The sequence below is a fragment of the Varanus komodoensis genome, unplaced genomic scaffold, assembly GCF_004798865.1.
Source record: "Varanus komodoensis strain SLA01 unplaced genomic scaffold, ASM479886v1 scaffold17, whole genome shotgun sequence".
In the NCBI taxonomy this organism is placed as follows: Eukaryota; Metazoa; Chordata; class Lepidosauria; order Squamata; family Varanidae; genus Varanus; species Varanus komodoensis.
This window is the reverse complement of record NW_025335505.1, coordinates 9,553,649-9,573,363: the sequence shown is the minus strand read 5'-3', so window position 1 is coordinate 9,573,363 and position 19,715 is coordinate 9,553,649.

Sequence of the window (19,715 nt, the reverse complement as noted above, 5' to 3'; positions counted from 1 at the left end):
TTGGGTATTGGTCAGTATATAAATGTAATACATCAACAAATAAACATACTGAACCACTCAAGCTGCATGCAAACACAATGCGTTGTGCAATCTCTTATGCAAAGTCATTCTCAAGACATGCTAGCACACAAAGCAGAGACCAAGTATAAGCATCTTGGTCTTCTGTAAGCATCACCCAATACCACACCCAGAGTATTACTATGTGTGCTAGCACAAAGGTGGTCACACAGTCCCATGCACAAGATCTTCCATATTTTTTCCAAGTACAGGCTTCATCTAAGTCCATATTGTGCAAAGTCTTTCCGTAGCTCATGTGCAATAGTTATAGAACAGCAGCATGCAGAAGAGCTTCACTGTCAGAATTCCTTCCCTTGGTGTATAGAAACATATAACCAGAAGGGGCCATTTGAGGCACTGGTTTCTTCCCTCCACTTAGTGCAGAAATCCAGTTGATAGCACTCTGCCAGAAGACTGTCCGGTCTCTGTTTGAATATTTCCAGTGACAGCCTGCTCCTCCTTAGGCAGATGGTTCCATTAGCTGACTACTGCGACTGGTAGGAAGTTTTTCTTGATGTTCAGCCAAAATCTGCCTTCCTGTATTTTTGGATCCAACCCAATGTCCTGATGTTCGGGTGTCCAGGCTTGAGAAATTTTGCAACTGCCTTGTGCAGCTGAGTCCCTTTGTGACTAATGCAACCTTCCCAACCTGCTGTCTTCCAGATGTTTTAGGTATAACTTCCAGCATTCCTGACTATTGGCTATGCTTGCTGGGGCTGATGGGTGTTGAAGTAAAAAATACTTGGAGGGTGCCAGAAAGCTGGTCTAATAATGTTTTGGTTCCCCCAAAGCATGATTAAATACTGCAAGTTCCAGCCAAGTCATTACATCCACATGCACAAAATTTCAATTAAAATAGTGCCATTAGGAAATCGGCAACATGAGACTTCATGTGTTTAAATGGCAACAATTTAAGCTGCAGGTTTAGAAGTCCCTAAGTACTCATTACATTAATAGGCAATTATACTGTTAATTTTCTCCTTTTAAAAAAATCAGCTTTGAAAAAGTCCCTAACCACCAATTTACATGATAGACCTTTCAACTTTGTAATTGGGTATTAAAATACTTCAGTGTACCTTGGTTGACAATTCATCCCAGTTGTGTATGTGTGTGTCTGTGTTTGTGTGTGTGATTCTTTAAAAAATGAATCAGTGATGGTACAGTAGCCCACAATTAAGGGTTAGTTCTTAATATTCATATGAGAATATTCTTCAGAATGGTTGGGACTGTTTTATGAGTGTTATGTGAATCAGCCCTTAGAAATTGAAAAAGTTGAATACATCTGTTTCCTGTCAATTGCAATGGCCATGGGAGACAAAAAGAAGAAATCAGGAATGCCAATGGCCTAGTAGCCGGAACTATGTAGAACTGTCTAGGCACTTTGGTTTCATCTTGTTTAGCAGACACCTGCCCTTGCTCTTTTTTTTAAGCCTGGGAGAGTTTAGAAAGTGCTGCAGGAAATTGCTGAACTTGACTGAGAAAATTTCTACAGAAGTAGCTGTGTTAATCTATAGCAGAAAAACAAAAGCAAAGAGGTCTGTGGCACTTTAAAAACAAGTAGATTAATTTTTTGCCATAATTAGTTCGTTAGTTAAGCTTTAAAGTACTACAGTTCTCTTCATGATGAATAATTGAAATATTTCAATTTCTTGGAAGGTATTCGTCACAGGCCTTGCAGCGTACATGCAAACATACAGCTTCAATCTCTCTCTCTCTCTCTCTCTCTCTCTCTCTCTCTCTCTCTCTCTCTCTCTCTCTCTCTCTCTCACACACACACACACACACACACACACACACACACACACACACACATCCTCCCCCTCCCACCCATCACTTAACAGTAGACAGAAGAAAATCATCACTTGTAACAAGGATGGTACTAGGGGAACGTGTTCCTCCCTAAGGACACTTAGTAATTCTTGTTATTCAACTAGATGAAACCAGGATGAGATTAAAATGTAAATGTTTTATAATTTGCCTTCTCCTGCTCCAAATTCCATAAAAGCAATTACATTAGACTGCTATATTAGAAAAGAATTATTTGGGTCTAAGGAGTTTGCCCATACTCTCATACCACCAGGGTCTAACCCCATCTCTAAAGGACAAGACTGCAGATTCAGAAGAGAAGCTGACCCTACACATATTCCAGAAGTGTCAAAGGTGCCACTCTCTGGCTCAAGGAGAGTACACTGTGATTCATCTGAAGTGAGGCTGCTGACAAAAAGGAAATCTGCCTTCAAATAGAAAATATTATCAGATTCTGTAAATACTTCCCTGACAGTATCTTTCCAGTCAGGTTGTTAACTTTCTTATTTATTTGTTTGTTTATTAAAAGTTTTTCCATCCCATTGCCTACAAACAACTTGGGATGGCATCTCCCACTTCCTTCTGGAGTGGGAGATGCTGTATGCCTTAAAGGATTTTCTTTGTTGCCACTATTACATTCCCAGTGAATCACCAGTGCCTCGGGCAACAAAGGCTATCATTCTCTGGCCTGCAGATTCCAAGGGTGGACCAATAGTGCCAGTCCCTCAAGGCTCATTGAAAATCGAACTGTGCTGATCACTGAAAATCGAAATCCACTGATCACTGAAAATCAAACTATGCCTGCACCCTCTACCTGCAAGCTTCTCAAACCTCATCATGTGAATGATCCTTCCTCTAATGTTCTTCTTTACTTACTAGAATTGTCAATAGTGCTGATCAGCTGTTCCAACTGGAGGTAATCAGTGTTGGGGTACAACTATATCCATTCCCTACTCAGCTCCCCTAAAAGCTGATCATAGTGCTAGGATATGAACTGCGAAGGAGCAGAGTGATCACCTGCTGGTAGTTATCTCCAGCACAGATCATTGTGTCCTAGCCTGGAAAATTGTGGGGATGTTTGTATCCTGAGTATGGCCCCTTTACTTCCCTAAAAGGGATGCTGGATCAGACCAAGTGTCTATTTAATCCAAGATTCTGTTCTGTTTGGGTGCATTAAGGGCCTGTAACCAGGGATCTGGTTGGGGCAGCTTCCCCCCAACAGGAAATTTTAGAAAACCAACAAGAAAACCTGTATTATTTGGAGTTGTGCTGCAATTTAATCTGCTTGGATATTCTTAATGGTACATGCAGTTGTGGGTACATGTGAAGATAAAGATTTGACCTTTGTGAACAGTTATGCATATTAAAAAGGGGCATGTTGCTTAGGCACTTCTTTCAAATGCCAGCTGGTTCAGGAATGAATTGCACACTTGGATTCAGTTGTAGTGAAGTGAATTGAAGTGAAAAATTCATCCTTTTCTCACTCTGAGTAATCATTACATCTTCTCCTTGTGATTTCGTTGTCTAAAAACTGAAGCTATTGGATTGCTCCAGCAGAAAAGGAGCCTTTCTTTTCTTACTGTAATTAGGCTAAAAGTGCTAGGATATTGTAAACTTGTAACTTCACATCACTGTAGAAGTAGGAAAATCTAGGAATTGAGGGAGCATTGAAACACATTGACTATATTGTGAGGCTGTTGCAAGGAATGTTTTCAACAACGTCTGAAGCACTCAAGAAAGCATGTGTATCTGCTGACTATGAATCTCCATCAAAAGATACTTGTCAACTCCTCAAGATGTCAGGAAAACCAGTTTCAATAAACTTGGAGCACAGATAAATGGGATTCTATGGCAGGAAAACCCCACAGTAAGTGGATCTCAAGAGAAGTGGAAAGAATGGTTATCTGATTTGCTGATGACAGAACTGGGTGAAACAGCTATTATCTTAGAAGAAAGAAGCAAAATGATCTTGAAGGTCAGGATATTGGACAGAAATAACACTAAAATTAATAGAGAGAAGTGCAAAGTTCTTAATTTTAGACAAATAACATGAACAGGGGAGTGTGTGGCTTGGCAATAGTATGTGTAAAAAGGATCTTGGAGTTGTAATTAATCACAACTGGAATATGAGTCAGCAGTGCGATATGGCTGAAAAAGGCACATGCAGTTTTATGTAACATCAATAGTTTAGACAGGCCCTTCCAGCTCTATTATTCCATGATAAGAATATTCCCATTGCAACGTATTACTGCTTTTTTGCTAATTCATTTGACTATAGTAGTTTTTCAGCTAAAGCACTGACATCTTTTACAAAGTAGAGCTGATGTTTGATGGTTAGTCATGTTTTTGATTATTTATCAAACATCTTCCTCTAATAATTGTTTAAAACCCTATTCTTTATTTTCAAAGTTTTGTATATAAAGGCATGCACTGTATACATTTGGTGCTGTGCCTTATTGAACACCATTGTATCTGGGAAGGTTATGACCCACTGTGTCAAGGTTGTTCCTGCATCTTTAGTGTGGAATCGTTGCAAGGTATGTCATCCCTGCAGAATGACTGCAATCGTGGGAGGTTCTTGAGAACATTCTGGCTTGTGCTGCCACCACAGGCCTTCTGCTGAGGAGCATGTGAAACCAAGGACACCTGGGCACAAGAGGGTTCAACAGGCCCATTGTTTAGGTGTTCCTCAGCAAAAACTGGGCAAGTGTATAATACTTTGTGTCATCACAGCTGTCTTTGACAGTAGCACTCAAAAAAAAAAAGCATTCAATATTTATTATAGGCTCCTTTCAGCACAGCTATCTCAAGGTTCTCAGGCACAGTAAAGATAACGATTCAGAAGTAGAACAGGCCATCTTGTCCTAGTTGATCAAAACAAGGCTTTTCTTCAAGGAGAGAGAACAATAATGAAAAAGACATTATTTTCTATATATGAAATTGAAAGATGGTACTGGAAATCACGTTTATATAAATAATGCAAACAGAGCATCATGCCCATGACAAAGCCTAGACTGATAAAATCATGTAGTATTTGGGAATTATATTCAGGGCTATCACCAACCTCCCTGGTGAAATTCTTTTTTATGTTTTATTTGTCTTTTTTAATTTAAACAGTCCACTTTTGAACTCACCATCAAGTGATCTCAGCCTTCGTTATTGGTATGGAATATTTCTGTCCACAAACAATCCTGTTTTCTTTTGTTTGATTGAGGCCCTGCCTTTCTACCAGGGAATGATGCTTACGGCAGCTAAACCACTTGCCTCCACGCATGTGTGCACTTCTCTGGGCCTGGGGGAGCTTGGCAGTCTCTGCTGCCCACTGCAGCCGCACATGCTGACTTGGAGAGTGCGCTGAAGGGTCCCTGGACCTTTTTATCTGGCCAGGGAGGCTTCTTTTCTTTTTCTTTTCCTTTATAACTTTTCTTTTATAACTTCTTTTATATCGTTTATATTTTTTATTTATTTTATATTATTAACTTTAATTTTATATTGTTATTTTTGTATTTTATTGTATTTTATTGTGTTGTAAGCCGCCCCGAGGCTTCGGCAAGGGGCGGCATAGAAATGTTCTAATAATAATAAAATAATAATAATAATAATAATAATATAAGCATGTGATGCACTATGCACAGCAGGGGTCCATGCACAGCTCTTTAAATACAGCTCATTGTCCTTGGTTCTCAATGACTGCTGAAATAATTTAAATACTGCATCTTTCTTTCCATAGCACTGTTCAAAGATAGCTTGCTTATGAGACAATGCTTTATGTCATTCACAATGTATGGTGTTCTTTGTAGATAGAGGAGAAAATAAAATAATCCACTGCTATCATAGGAATGCACTAGCCTTTTGAAATTTTAAGCAGCTAACTCTGATACAGTCCTAAGTGAAATGGTTCTTAATCATTTTTTTCTTTAATGTGGTACAGTGCCTTTTGTTATTTTATCTGTATATCAAATGCTGTCTTTTCCTGGTTCTTAGAACATTCTCTTCTTTACTGTTTATGAAACTGGGATTTTAAAAATACTGTCTTTGATGCAAAAATATGTAAAATTAAAATAAAGTTCAATGTGATAAGCATTCACAATGCGGTCCCAAACCAGGCAGAATTTCTACTGCTAACAATACAAAGGTGTTTGACCTACTGTTCCATCTTTTCTGCCTTATTGCACAATACCGTAGGATGCCCATAGCTCCCTGAACTCAGAGGATTACAGGGACCTTATGAAGAATAGGCGAGGAGTAGAGCCGAAGCCCGCCTTCGAACTCCTTCCGCTCAGCCAAGCAGCTGGATGGCCAGTTTTGACCATCTCTGCAGCACTTCCGATGGGGACAGGAGGGGGCTGAGGCAAGATCAGGATACATGGTATCTTATTGACACTGGTCTTCTGCCATTGCTGTCTCCTTCCCATTATTTTTTGTATTTTTTGTATTTTTGTATGTAATGGTAATTTATTATGTGCTATTGTATTTCAATGTATTTTATTGTGTTGTAAGCCGCCCCGAGGCTTCGGCAAGGGGCAGCATAGAAATGTTATAATAATAATAATAATAATAATAATAATAATAATAATAATAATAATAATAATAATTGCCCCCCTGAGCACTTCTTTGATGCCAGTCTTTTCACCTCAGAGAAGGAGTCTGCTTGTACTTTCCATGAAGAGGACATGGGAAATCCAACGCAGATCCCCAGTTCAGAGATCTGGCAAAAGCCCCTGGTCTTCTAGATGCGTCTGGCACTACTGGATTACTGTCCCCGTTCTTTTTGTTTTTTCCTAGCAAGAAAAAAAGATGGACAAAATCGTGCAGAAAGACCGGAGGGCTTCAAACTGGAGACAGCATTGTCTGGATCGCCATACAATTCAGTGAATGGACTTGTGCAAAATAAAAGCCTGAGACCTAGCCTGTCGATCCGGGGAACAAAGGGCTTGGCCCTACTTCTAAAGGAACTGCTATTATTTCTCTGCTGAAAATACACTGCAGGCATACTGCACGGTGCCAATGCTCCAGTTGGCCTCCTAGAAACACTGCAGGCATTATTCTAGATGTTGTGATTGACCTACAAGGTCTCCCAAAACGTTCTCTTGCAAAATTGAAAGCAAACTTTAGTCCGACTTACCCCAGCCACAGTGACAAAAAGCCAGTCATATCAAGAAATCTTACAGTGCTTTAAGAAAATGCTGAGACCAATTAACAGTTCACAGTGCTTTGGGATAGTACATAATACTGCTAATGGGCTCATGGTTTGAGGGGACGGGTGCAGGCATTGCTTGGATGACCTTGCGCCTTCGACTAGCATGCACACACCAGTAAGCAGAGGGATTTAGGGTCTATTTTCTTTTTATCTATTTATATCTGTTTGTGGAAAATGTTTGGATATTTGTAGCTGGTCTTAACACGGTATAAATTGCAAGTTTAAGTAATTTCATTCTCTCTATGTGTAGGATAATATAGGTGTGACACTAATTATTTAAAATAATATGGTTGTAAAAAGGCTTGTTACTAGATATCAGTAAAGACAGAAATGTTTCTAGGTTGTAATCCTTACATTTGCTGTTATATCAAACTTTAAAGTAAAGTAAAAATGTGAAACCAGATTAATGTTTCCGGTTAAATCAAAAATAGCTGTAAATAATAGATGAGCTGTTATGGACTCCTATTAAGACAAAAATAGCCAGCTTACTACCAAAGCAATTATGATTTTTATTTGTTTGCTTTCTGACATAAGCTGTGTTAACAGTCGCTATGGCTGACTCTTTTGTGCATTTTGCATTTCGAGGAGCTCTCTTTACCATTTTGTGTAACACAGGTGGAGAAAATCTACTGCAGTTTTTTAAAATGTGTGCACACATATATGTGCAAGTGAGAGAGTGTGGTTATTGGGCAGTGTGTGAGCATGTTGTGTGAAAGAGAAGGAAATAAAGGAGAAAGGCTTGCCATTGGCCCTTGTCTTTCTTCCTGGCACAGGTGACAGGTGACATCTGTTCCCAGAGCCTAAATCTGATGACACCTCCTCAAGTCAAGAAGGAGAGCTTCCTGTGGTGGACTTGCGATAACGTGAAAAAGTATTGGATTAAAATACATAAATGGCTCCAGGAAATGTTACAAAAATCCTTAGCTTTTAAACCTGAAGTTTTTTTATTCGGCATTATACTGGAGGACATTAATAAACAAGAAATGTATTTGATTTTACATGCAATCACTGCGGCGAGGATTGCATTCGCTCAACACTGGAAAAGTGAGGAACTACCCACCGATGAACTGATTCTAAAAAAGATCTTGGACTGTGCAGAAATGGATAGATTGACTTTATTACTGAAGGAGAAAGAAGATACTGACTTCTATCAAACTTGGGACTCTTTCTATTATTGGCTAGAGAAGCGGGACTTGGCTTAGATTTAAATATGTTTTTAAGTTATCATAAATGGAAAAAGAAGAGTGTGGGGGCTGACCCAGCTGGCTCGATGATTTGATGATGGATGTTGTTTGTAGGTTTTGTTTTTTTTAGGATTATAATTTCAAATAAAACTTTTTTTTTTTTAAAGGAGAGCCTCCTATGAGTCAGATATTGGGGAAAGTTGGCTGGCCCTAGAGCACACTGTAGAAGGACAGTCATTATAATAAATAACCACCTGTTACTGATATGCATACTATATCCCTTACGTAATGTCTAGGTTCTATCAGAGGACACCTTAAAGCGACGTCCTGGGCCAAAGGAGAGAGATAATGGCAAAACAAAATGAAGTCAGCATTAGAAGGCCAAACCCGGCAGCACAAGCGTTCATCAGTTTTCACTCCCCACCTTTGTCCACCTTTCAGTTATAATATGGATGCTTTATAGATGCTTCAGATACTTTCAGTGTACATTTTAAAAGTGTGTAACAGCCTGTCCAGACTTTCGTACATGCATGGCATTTACTGCTACTACTGCTGTAATCCCATTTCTAAATTAAACATGTTTTTAAAGTCATGAGAAAATACACTGTAGAAAATGCTTTGTCAATCAGTCAAATTTTAAATTTTCCCAAAAGCAGTAGCATAAAATGCTGTGCTTGACATCAGCCAGAATCACAGGAATAGCCTTCCATGTAACATGGATGAATCACCTATATGGTGTACTCTGCATTAAAGGATTCATGCATTCCCTAAGCTTAATGTTGAGGCTGAACTTAAGTTTACATTTAAATCCTGTAAAGTTTAGGTTACAGTTCTTAATGCTTTGAAAAAAACATTTTGAATTTTCTTGAAATGAAATCTGTTGGGCTTTCATACTCATTATTTTCATTAATATTTCAAATTTAATAAACGTTACATTTATGTTTAAGGTTTACTCCACCATTCATCTCCCATAAATGGGCCCGTGATCTGTCTGTTTATGACAAGATAAATACCTTACAGTGAAAACCTATATTTGTTTATTTCCTGTAAGCAGTACTGAGATAAAACTGTATAAGGCCCTAGCCTTAAATATTTCCTGCCACCCATTGGCAAATTTACGTTAACCAGACACAGGTTTTAATGCACATTTTTATTTCAGAATAGTAGGTTGAATACACATCAAATTAGGGTTTAATTTAATGACTGAAGATAAGCGTTGTGTTCAAAAATAATCAGTGGATACCAAGAAAGCATGCACTGACTTATGCCATTTAACCTATAATTCTTCTGGGATATTAGGATACTGTTGTACTGAAAATATATGTACATTCTCACCAGACATGGGGTCCATGTTCATGGATGGGATGCACATTTATGGAAGGTCTCTTTGGGCCAAAACATACTACTTTGAATCTGGATCTAGCAGCTACATCTTTTCCTCATTCTTCTTCTTGAGTAAATTCATGGTGCCCAGTCCATATCTTGATTACCCCATGTCCTACATGGGGATCCTGTTCCAAATCAGGGGCACTGTACCTACCCTTGAGTAGCTGCCAGACAGAGATTTAAGGAAATGTTTACTTTGGCTCTACATTTTGGGGGAGTCTGGGGGATGGAGGAGGAAGATTTATGTGGCTAGGTAGATGATAACAGTTACCAAAAGACAACTACTTATGTATTTACTTGTCCCAGTGAAGGAGAATTTTACCACATGTCGTGTGCATAAAAAAATATGGGATGAAATAGTTGTCCATGTCTGCCTTCTGTGTGCTCTGCATAGTGAACTGACACATACAGTCATTTTTTATGGAAAATTCAATTTCTTCCAATGTGTTTATGTTCCATGGTGAAGTGTATGAAGGAATGAGGTTACCTGTGAGTGGGATCTAAATATGTACGCCTGATTTAAGTCAGAGCTGTATTTATGCTCCCAAGTGACAGCTAGTGCTGTTGTTGTTCCCTGCACCACACATCCACTGCAGACTAGTCCATGTTTCTGCTGCCTGGTTCAGACTGAATCAGAATGAAACGAATCTTAACTGAAGCTCTGCTCATGTTTCAGGCTTTCAGCAACGCGTATTTCTGCATCCATTTAAGTAAATGGTGTACTCCTGAGAGGACACTTCAGAACAAATGGATATTGATGTCCCTGTTCTCAGCAAGTTCTTCTTGGGATTCTCACAGGATTATTGTAGTGAAGAACAAAGGATAGCCCTTGCCAATTTTAACATGATGAACAGTTTTTACATTGCCACTCTCAATGCACTGCCACAAGCCTTCTTCATTGCAAATGATTAATGGGTCATTCGCTGCAGCTCTTTTGTTCAAAGAATCCTTCTCCTCCTCTGCTGCTCATAGTAACAGTCATTTCTGCATTAATGTGTAACTGAAAAAGCAGCAGTAATTCTGGATTCCTTAAATTCCTGCTTAATGTCTCTTGGTATGGACTAGTGATTGTTGGGGAGCGATTGGGGGAAATAAGAAGTAGAAATCAAGACACATGAAGCTGTCTGTTTACTGAATCACATCTAGTAAAAGCCAGTACTCTCTCTTCTAAATGACAACAACTCTCCATGCAGTTTCCCAGTTTTGCTATCTGAGATCTGTTCAGCTGGAGAAGTCAGGCCCCAAACCTGGCGCTGCATTCAAAGGATGTACTGCATCTAGGGATGGGTGAACATGCCAAGCTTTATTTCCACGGTTTCATTTCCCCTGGTAAGTTTTTTCTGCCCTCATTTTGCCTTAGATTGTGATTTATGTTTAGCCCAGATAAAGGTTATTATTATATGTACACACCCACACAATGCACATACATATAGAAAGCACATTGTTCTAAATGCATGCATTTTTGTACATACTTTTCATCTGCACACACTTTTTGCATTTTTTCCATTGCAGAAAGCATTTTTGTGCGCATTTCCCATATATATATATATATATATATATATATAGGAAAACACACTGTTTCAAAGTTCTGCACTGTATTCAAATGTATGCATATTTATGCTTGCATGTTTGCTTTTTTGTGGCAGGCTTCATAAAAGTATGGGTTCTGACCTCTAACTCAAATGAGTTTATGTTTAGACTCAGGAAGTGCCCATTTGTGTGTCCTCCACATAATTATTCTCATGCCCCACACTAGCCGTTTCCTAGAAAGGCACAGTCCTATACAGGCTTAGGCAGAAAAAAATCCCAGCATGACACAGCCAGCCATACTCTGCACTTCATGCAGATGGAGCTTCCTCCACAGCCATGTCATTAGGAGTTTAATTACTTTCCTCCTTTATATCCCTAGCTAAGAAATCATTCCATGAGTCCTGTGCATTAATATTTCACTGTTTCAACCCAGAGTACTTTATTAAATCATTTTCCAAATGCCCTATCTTTCAGGCTGAATAACATGGATGAGGATTACTGCACCCCAGACCACGTGTCTTGGCAGATCGATGCGCACTGTCTTACTGCACTGAGAGTTTTGCTCGTGATGCAAAAAATGACAGTATGAGAATCTGAGCTCCGTTTTAAGAGTGGTGTGGTGTGGTGTGGTGTGGTGTGGTGGCACAAGTGCCGAGCTGAGAAGCTGAGAGCTCTGGATTCCAGTCCCCCTCAGCCATGAAGGTCACGGGGTGACTTCGGGCCGGTCAGGTTAAACTGCCTCAGGGGTTGTTGTGAGGACAAAATGGCGTGAAGGAGAACCATGTAGGCTGCTTGCAGGAGGAAGCAAATGGGATATAAATGTAATATGTAACAATAAATCTGATTCTTTATTTATTTTTAAATAAAAATTATTGTTCCATTTCAGCATTTTAATATTGATAAGGCATAATGAATGCTGATGAAAGAATCATGTCCTTCTTGAAAGGAGAACAAACTTTCTCAGTTTTGCTCTTCACTGAGGGAATCCCACCACCACTAATACCAAAATATGGATGATCCTATGAAGATTAACCCAGCATTCAGTACTACAGACACCATAAGTCTACACCCCCTTTTTTCTGTATTTTATCTCTTCACTATCATTTTTAACTACCCAATATCTGTAATATTTTGGGGAGTGTACAAGTGTATTTCACATGCCATTTCATCTAAGGACATTAAGCATTAGACAAACAGATGAGTACCACAAGCAGAGATACAAATACTATATTAGAAAAGAAACAGAACAAAGAAGATCAGAGTTTTTAAAAAATTGTTACAGGGTTTTTGTGCCACCAGTCAAGCTTTAGAAACTTCCAACATGGGGCGGGGGGCAATTCCCCTTTTCAGGTTGCCATGCAATTAATCCACAAGCCTAGCAATGAGGGCTTGATACAGAGACTGGTAGGGGTGAAATACTGTCCAAATCCTTTGATGCAATTTGCCACCCTTCCTTGAAGTCTCCTATCTGGTCCAGCAACTGTGATAAATTTGGACCTTCATCAGCAGGTGCTGCCAGGCCACAGCGATCACCAAAGGCAGCTCCTGGTGTCATCTTCTCCGTACGTGCTGGCCTTCTGACTCCGCCCTGCCTTCTTCTCCAGTCTCTCCCCAGAAGATGCTCTTCTACTGGTGAGCTGCTCCCAGATAAATTTATTGCAGACATCTCTCACCTACTCCCTTAGTAACTATTGTAAGAAAGTGATAGATATCCATTTTCAATAAAATAATTCATGATATTATTATACTATCATTTCATTATATATAAATTTATATGTAATAGAATATGTAATATAATAATATATTATATGTAATAAATATTTCAGTAAATATAAAAGATTGGCAAGTGCTTTAAAGTTATACTTACCCAAATACCATGTTTAAGCATGTAATACTGATTTTAGAATCAAGAGCTATATAAAATATCCAAAGCGTGAAAACAAATCTCATGATTCAGATTAAGAGAGCTGATTAACAGGCACTCCGTCTACTTGGGGAAGATGAGATCTTAGGCAATCCCTAAATGTCATTCATAATGTGCCCACTTAGCAACAGATCAAATTTCAAAACCAATGTCTACAACTTCAAATAATAGATAGCCCTCTTATATTTTCTTGTTTAATTAATATTCGTATTGTTGCAGATCTCTGTTCTATTGGAGGGATGACCTGGACATATGGCTGTGTCATAGAGATGGCACAGCTTGTGTATCTTACAATGATTTAATCGTATTTTTCCTGAAGTATTTCAATGCATCTGTTTGAGGGGGAGGGGGGATCTAGCACTTTATTATTTTCTATTCCCTTCATGACCTCAGTGAAGCAATTGTTGAAACAGTAAATATCTTTGCAGAAGGGTGGCAGGGGTGGGATGTTAACCTCTGCAAATAAAGATTTGTGAGACCATAAAGCTTCATTGATTCTAACACTGCTTTAGTCCCATGGATCTAGTTTAGATTAGTGTTGCTTTCGTGCTTTGGTTCTACTTCTTAAAATAATACAACTGGGGCTCCCTACCTTCCGCATTGGCTTCTTATTCCCTCCATTTCTACACATCTAGAGCAAAAGTTAACCATCTGGAGGTGGGGAAACAACAGAGGTATTACTCAGAAAAATGCATTAAGACCAAGCCATTATCAATATATGACTTACAGAGGAAAGCTGTTTTACTTTTTCTTTACAAGATATAGCATTTATTTATTTGGTCTGTTTGTATGCTGCCCCACTAGCCGTAGGCTGTCAGGGTGGTTCTCATCATTAAAATCCACACAACAGACATAAGACACACAAGCCAATAGGCAATACCAGTAACACTAAAAAATAGAATGCTATCAAAATCCAACAAAAGCAGAATATATAAAATAAATACAATATGTAAACATAACCCGAAGCATTAAATGTGGAAAGTATTAAACGTGGACTTTCTAGCATCAATGGCTCCTTGGCTTGTTAGATTGTTCGGTTGCCTTAGACACCATTCAGGAGCTCAAAAGGGTACCTGCACTGAGATACTGGTAAGAGAGCCAGTGTGGTGTAGAGATCAAGAGTGTGTGAGCTGGACTTAGAAGATCTGGGTTCTAGTCCCCGCTCAGCCATGGAGCCAGCTAGATGACTTTGGGCCAGTCACTGACTTTCAGCCCAACATACCTCACAGGGTTGTTGTTGTAGGAATAAGAGTAAAAACAGTAGGAGGAGAATGATGTGAGCTACTTTGAGCTCATTGTAAGAAAAAAGGTGGGATATAAATCTAATAAATACACAGATAGCTAAAATGCAATCTGAAATACTGAAATCTGATTAATGGGTTAATGTTGGTCCTACTTAAAGGAGAGGCATTGAAATGTCTGAGACCAATGCAAGTCAGGATTTCCTTAAAGCCCATTCAGGTTAGTGGCCCTACATCGTAATATATATATTTCTATAACATATTTACTATATGTTAGATTTTCCATTTATTTGCTTTGATCATGAGATAAATCACCAAATCAAACCAGCTTCCCCTAACCCGAGCCCTCCAGATATTTTAGACCACAGTTCTCCTCGGCTGCAGTCAGCCCAGCCCATGATCAGGAAGGATGGCAGCTTGTAAACATTTAGACATGTAAATCTAGTTCACAGAAAAGCATTTAAATGAGACTCCACGAAAACCAACAACTGGGCATGTGTTGCAGCTGTTGGTTCTATCAGCAGCTGCAAGCATCATAGCCAGAAAGTTTTCTCCTGTGTATGCAGTGTTTTTGTTGCTCACTCAGCATTCCAGCCGTACTTCAAGAGCAAGAGCAAAAGAAGAAAATCAGTGCTTCCAGGCTTTCTGCTATTCTGTTGTGTCCTCTTTAGCTGTGCGGACACAGAAGACCAGAAGGTGGCTCTTCAGCTTCAGGAGCTGTTGGTAATGAGAACTGCAGCAGTACAGAACTCTAGAGACACACACTGCCTCAATTAGTTTACAGTTTGAACCAGACCTTTCCTAATTAATCTCTGAAGGCCAATTTTAGTTAGTGGAGCTGTGACTTAAACACACGGTTGTTTTCCTTCTAAAGCAATTTTGGTCTGGGTGTGTAATTGTCATGTGGAATGAAAAAGACAATATTAAAAGTGGATTTTCTAGCAATCAATGACAACTTTGTTAGATTGTTAAGTTGCCTTAGACATCATTCAATAATTCAAATGGATGCCTGCACTAACTGGTATTACACAACTGTACTGAGATCCGATTCATAAATTGTATCCAATCTTAGTCCTGCTTAAAGGAGAGCCATTGAACTGAATGAGATCAGTGTATGTCAGAATTACTGTAAGGCCCTTGCCCTTTACTGGCTCTACTCTGAGTAGAAATAATCCTGGAAACAACCCAATATATTTAAAGGAAGATAATCAACTAAAAGCCTTTAACCACCAATCATCCTGAACTCTCTTCTCATTCCTCCCTTCTTCATTCATCTCTTTCAAGGTTCTGGCTTCGCTGCCTTTCCTAGAACAAAACTGATTTTTTTTTATTTTATTTTTGCCAAGGTGTCATCTGATACCAATGGAAGTAAAAAGTACAGACTGCATGTGTAGAGAGCTGATATGCCTGAACTCCTCTGTGAGCTGCTGTTGAAGAGAATGGGCAACCCACCAGGAGATCTATCCTACAACCCCTTCCTTTCATGAATAAATCCCAGTATTTATGCAAAATGCATTCATCACAGGGCACATGCTTATGAGCACAGTGTAGGTGAAAATGTGAGCTTGTGTCACACACAAGTGCAATTACAGGAGAAGTTGGGATGGCTAAGGGTTGTGTACAGATCTTTTTCTTGTCAAACGTATTATGTGCAAGAGCTGAGACTTTGAAAAGGGGGGATAGACAGTTCCTTCTATACCCTCACAAAAAAGCATGGCAAGGGAAAGAAATGAGGGAGCCCTTGCTAACAGCTGTGGCACCACTTGGTGCTGTGTTCCCTAAGAGTGAAGCCAGGAAGAGCAGCACCCCCATCCCCTCCATTCCAAAACAAGCAAGTGCAGCTGCAATTTCCCTGCGGGTGCATTCTACTGAAGACAATGAGATTCACTTGTGAATACGGCCACTCAAGAGAATGTGATTTCATGTATGTAATCCATGTATCTCAGCTAGTTGTTCCTTGAGGCTTACAGACATTGCAAACTGTATTATTTTCAATGGACAGAACAAGAGAGGAGGAAGTATCATTGCATTTGTACGTTAGAAACTGAAGAAGCCTGGAGTGGGGAGTAATGGGAGGCGGGAAGGCAGCTTCAGGTTCTCCGTTGCTGCTGCTTGGCCGAAGTCCCAATAGGCCACTGCCTCTTTTCCATTAGCCCTGGCCCACTGAAGCCACTCCTCCTGGTCCTGGAACAGCAGGATAAACTTAACACCCACTGATATGCATACAGTAGGGAAAGAGTAATTTATAAACTGGTCTGAAGAAATCCAGGCTAATGGCACAAATAGCATGAGGAGGATGGGTTGGGATGAGCATCATGTGACATGCCAGTGCAGGTAAAAATGCTTAGTGTGTTTTGTCCCAGGACCTGGGAGTGAGGATCTATTTATCTCTTGGGCAGAGCTCAGGAGACATCCTCCTTATCCCCTCTGTGACCATAGCTGTGCACGCAGGCCTCCTGGAATCCCCAATCCAAATTTGCAGCAGCACTTCCATATATAGTCAGCATGTCAATGCCTGTAGAAAGCAGTGCCCTTTTATTATAGCAGCCATTGATTGCTTTTGTACATCATGATGTGCTGCTGCTGCTGTTGAAAAGCCATTTTATTGCATTTTGTGCACAAGTTAGATTGTGAGACTAGGATTGGGTACATCTGCATGAGACACGCTGGATGATCTTGAGTCAGACAGGACTAAATCTGCCCAAGCTACTTTTCAAGGTTGTTGGGAGGAATGATCATGTACACTGCCTTGTGCTTCCAGAGAAAAGGTGTGATGGGGATTCATCAAGCCATTTAATTACTAGTGACAGTATCCAACAGTGCTATTCTGCAAACTCAAGTAAGACCATCAGAGCTTAACTGAACCTTTCTATCGCACCATCGATTGCACATTACACTCGAAGGACTGGCTGTGCAATCCATTGTTGCACAAGTGCAATGTGCAGTGTTGCACAACAGATCAAGCCAGTATAATGGATGATAGTTGCCTAATGGGTTGCACAACCATTGTGCACAACCATGCTTGCACAAATGTAACTTTAGTCGGATTCCCTTCTTGTATACGATTCAGAATCTTGTTTTGGCTAGCACATTGTCATTTAGAATTTATGAGCTTGCAGCAAATTACTGACAGAAACTGGTTGAAGAACTTGCTGTAGCACTAATCGCTAAGAGGTTTGCTTGACATGCAGAAAAACATTCATTTTATTTGGCAGACTTTCAAATAATTTAATGACCTTTGTTTTAGTCTTTGTTACAATTGAAATAAACAAGGAAGTGACTGCCTGCTATTTTCATCTTATATAACTAAGAATAAATCGACTCTCATTTTGTGTCCAAATAATTTACATCCACACCATCATTTTTCATAATCAAGAATAATGCCTTGTCCCCTCCAACCCACATAGACTTACAACTCTGAAAAATTCCCTAGAGATTTGTGGCAATTATAACAGTAAACTTCTTTTATTTGTTTGTTTATTATTTCTGGACTGCACCACAACCAAAACTCTCTTTATACAGATAGAGTATGTGCAAAATAAGAAGAGGTGTGATGGACTTATAAAATGGACAGACTTCAGTAATGGAAAATTTCATTGCAATAAAAGTCAAGAGGCACTTTTCTAGAAATTCTGCTATAGGCAAGCAGTTTAAAAAAAAAAACCTATTGCATATTGTGATTTCCAGCAAAAGGTCAAAATTTAGCTTTGATATGCAAATTTCTGAGTATATAGTTCATATTTTAGGAGCTGGTTATCATTTTTCTTCTCTCCCTACTTCTATTCATTTAAGCTTAAGTAGGATGAAATGTTCCAACAGACTGGAAAATGGCCAATTTTTAAAAGGGATCCAGGAAATTACAGGCTGCTTAGCTGGATGCCTGTTCCAGGTAAATTGGTGGGAAATATGCTTATATATAAAATTATCAGGCATATGAAATGACAAGTCTTTCTAAAGAAGAGTCAACACAATTTCTCTGAATGTATATTCTTTTTCACTAACTTTTTATTGTCCTTTGATATGTGGATAAAAGTGATCCAGTAGATATTGTTTACTTAAGGCAGTACCCCACAATGTCATTCCACAGACTCAAATAGTAGCAGAGCTCCATCAGATGTTTCCATTGTGTTGCCTATTTACACAATGTGTTGCACAAGCCTTGTGCACAGTAGTTGCCCACTAAATTGTGGAACCATAAAGTTCAAATGCTTGCACAGCTGCATACATAACCACACTTGCTCGAATGTAGGTGTGGTTGGATTTTTCTCTTGCACACAGTTTAGACTTCACTTTCTTCAGATGCAACACCATTCATGCTAATGGAATAATAGAACTGAATGCTCCCATCAGACTTTCAAAAGCTTTTGACAAGATCCATCAGCAAAGCTCCTGAGCAAGGAACAGAGCAGTCATGAGAAAAGAGAAGAAAGAAGAGTCCCTATGGACTGGTTAAAGGACAAAAAGCAAAGAGTAGGATGGACAGTTATTCCTTGTGTGCCTGGTCCCCAGATATATATTGCTTTTTACCTTCTTCATAAATGATCTGGAGCTAGGGCCAAGCAGAAAGGTGGCCATGTTTCCTAATGGCACCAAATAATTTGCATGATATAAACAAAAACAAACTAAAGAGCTCTAAGATGGAGGATTGGGCAAAAGTGGAGGATGTTGGGGCAAAAATAAATAAATAAATCCCGACCAGATATAAAGCCATGTGCAAGTGGTAACTGGCCAGGAGATGGATCTTGCTGTTGTGGTGGATGAGAACCCTATGAGTGGCCAATGTGTAAAAATCAAAATTCATGTTGTGAATCATGAGGAAAGGAATAAACAATAAAATGCCCCATATCCTAATGCCTTTATACAAATCTATGGTGTGGCCAAACTTAGCATAATGTGTATGCCACACCTAACCTCAAACCTTGCCAAAATATCCTTTTAGGTGATAATGATGATGATGTCGATGCAGCTGCAGATACTGTAGAGCCTGGAAAGCCCACGGATCCCCTGAATCTTCCTCAGGCACTTCCAAAGAAACAGCAATTGGTCCTACTGTAGTGGTCTACTTTGGGAAACCCCTGGAAAGGCCCTTTGAAGGAGAGACCCCCCCCCAGGTCTGAGCAGGTGCCCAAACATCTGTCCAGCCTAAAGCAAGCATGCTGGCACCAGAACGAGGCCACCACTGAAAGTGCAACAGCAACCAGGGTTTCTGAAAGTAAAAGCTTACAGTAGAGAAAAGGTCTGCTCAAGAACCAGGGTAGCTGAAGTCTCAAGTCAAAGCTACCAGTGTGGATGTCCTCTGCGAGATCTAGCAATATCAAACTTCATTTGGGACCTACTAGAAATGGGAATGATATATTTGTTTTTAGCTCCTAGAACTGTGATTTAGC